Raw genomic sequence first — 2,500 nt, 5'->3', positions numbered from 1 at the left:
AGAGAGAGAGAGAGAGAGAGAGAGAGAGAGAGAGAGAGAGAGAAAGAGTGAGAGAGAGAGAGTGAGTGTGAGAGAGAGAGTGAGTGTGAGAGAGAGAGAGAAAGAGAGAGAGAGAGAGAGAGAGAGAGAGAGAGAGAGAGAGAGAGAGAGAGAGAGAGAGAGAGAGAGAGAGAGAGAGAGTGAGAGAGAGAGAGAGAGAGAGAGAGAGAGAGAGAGAGAGAGAGAGAGAGAGAGAGAGAGAGAGAGAGAGAGAGAGAGAGAGAGAGGGGGGGGGGGAGAGAGAGAGAGTGAGAGAGAGAGAGAGAGAGAGAGAGAGAGAGAGAGAGAGAGAGAGAGAGAGAGAGAGAGAGAGAGAGAGAGTCAGACACAGAGAGAGAGACAGACAGACTGACCTAGGGAGAAAGAAAGACAGACTGACACAGGGAGAGAGAGACACACAGACACAGGGAGAGACACACACACAGATACAGACACATGCATAGACACAGTGACATACGTAAACACATACACATACAATAAAAACAGAGACAGACACATACATAGATACAAACACATACACAAACCCACACAGAAACACACAATTAGAACGAAAGAAAGCAAGAACACTAAAGCTTCCAGAATTACACGGAAAAGAGGACAAACACAGGCCCCGAGGAAGCCAAAATAGAGATAAGAGAGAAGAGATAGAAGCCTTCACACTCGAGGATAACCACAAGACGACACCGGAGGAGTGAGAAGAAGCTAATTTCGAGTTCTTGCTTACAAATACAGTCACCACTTCCCTTTTTCCTCGGGTTTTGAGACGAAAATCTAGACTAATTTCTCATTTCGTTTTGTGTGTCGTGATAATGTTGAAGAAATGTAATAATGCTGAAACAATAATTGTGAAAATAATAGCACTGATAATGTTATATTGATATCACTTACAATGATTATTAATGTCAGTTTAGTTATATCATCAGCTGTCACAGCATCGCTCATAACATCTGCTTATCCTTATCAGTGATATGATTTATTTTACATTTGCAAGAGCAATTTAGATTGATTATTATAATAGTAGTCACAGGAAAGCCCAAACATAGCAAGCTAGGTCTTCAAAGGTCCCATCGCTGACCTCTGCTATCGACAGTTTCAAAGGTCAAGCAATGGCCACGTGCGGTACAGGTGGTGGGGGGGGGGGGGGGGGGGGGGGGGGGGGGGGGGGTGGAGGGAAGGATCGCGTGCTCGAGAGGAGAACAATGGCACAACACGTAATTCCCCCCCCCACCCCCCAACCCCACCGTACCCCCCCATTTTACCTAAACCAGACCTCCCTGTCTTTCCCTTACCTAACCCATACCCCCCCACCCCCCCCAGCCCCTTTCCACCCTCCCTCTCCCTCGCGCATATGTTGACATACGGATTTCAACTCGAGTGACAATACCGGTGCCGTATGGACTCGGTATGGTCCTATACGGGATGACACGCAGACAGACACGCACACAGCCAGACAGGCAGACAGGCAGGTAGACAGGCAGGCACGCAGGGAGGCAGGCAGGCAGACAGACATGCAGACAGGCAAGCAGGCAGGCAGGCGGGCAGGCAGGCAGGCACGCAGGCAGGCAGTCAGGCAGACAGGCAGGCAGGCAGGTAGGTAGGGAGGGAGGCAGGCAGACAGACAGGCAGGCAGGCAGGCAGGCAGGCAGACAGACAGGCAGGCAGACAAGCAGGCAGGCAGGCAGGAAGGCAGGCAGGGAGGCAGGCAGGCAGACAGACAGGCAGGCAGACAGGCAGGCAGGCAGGCAGGCAGGCAGGCAGGCAGACAGGCAGGCAGGCAGGCAGGGAGGCAGGCAGGGAGGCAGGCAGGGAGGCAGGCAGGAAGGCAGACAGGCAGACAGGCAGGCAGGCAGGGAGGCAGGCAGGCAGGTAGGGAGGCAGGCAGGCAGTCAGGCAAGCAGGCAGTCAGGCAGGCAGTCAGGCAAGCAGGCAGTCAGGCAGGCAGGCAGGGAGGCAGGCACTTATCACGAGTGCTGTGTCAATTGACAGAGGAAGAATTGGGATACATAAGTATGTGTCCCTATACTCAAGTATATATGAGTGAAAAGATATACATTTGTGTGTGTGTGTATGTTTGTGTGTGTGTATGTGTGTGTGTGTGTGTGTTTGTTTGTGTGTGTGTGTGTGTGTGTGTGTGTGTGCATTTGCGCATTTTTTAACGGGCAAATAGCAGCTTTTATGAATATTTCTGAATTATCATGAAGTGAATAGGTGTTCTTTGAACCAAATGTTTTGATTTACAAACTTTCAATTCTTCACGACATTTGAACTGAAAATCAAGAAGCTGAGGGATTATTTACATTCCTGAAGTGAACAGATGTTTTACTTCATGTATGACTTTTTACGAGCGTCATTTTCATGGTGTGCGCACACGCATACACGTGTGTGTATTTATCTAAATAACTATCTAGCTGTATCCATCTCTGTCTGGCTATCTGTCTGTCTGTTTCTCTCTCTCTCTCTC

This window comes from Penaeus chinensis, chromosome 36 (assembly GCF_019202785.1).
Source record: "Penaeus chinensis breed Huanghai No. 1 chromosome 36, ASM1920278v2, whole genome shotgun sequence".
Lineage (NCBI taxonomy): Eukaryota > Metazoa > Arthropoda > Malacostraca > Decapoda > Penaeidae > Penaeus > Penaeus chinensis.
Note: the sequence above shows the minus strand (reverse complement) of the source record.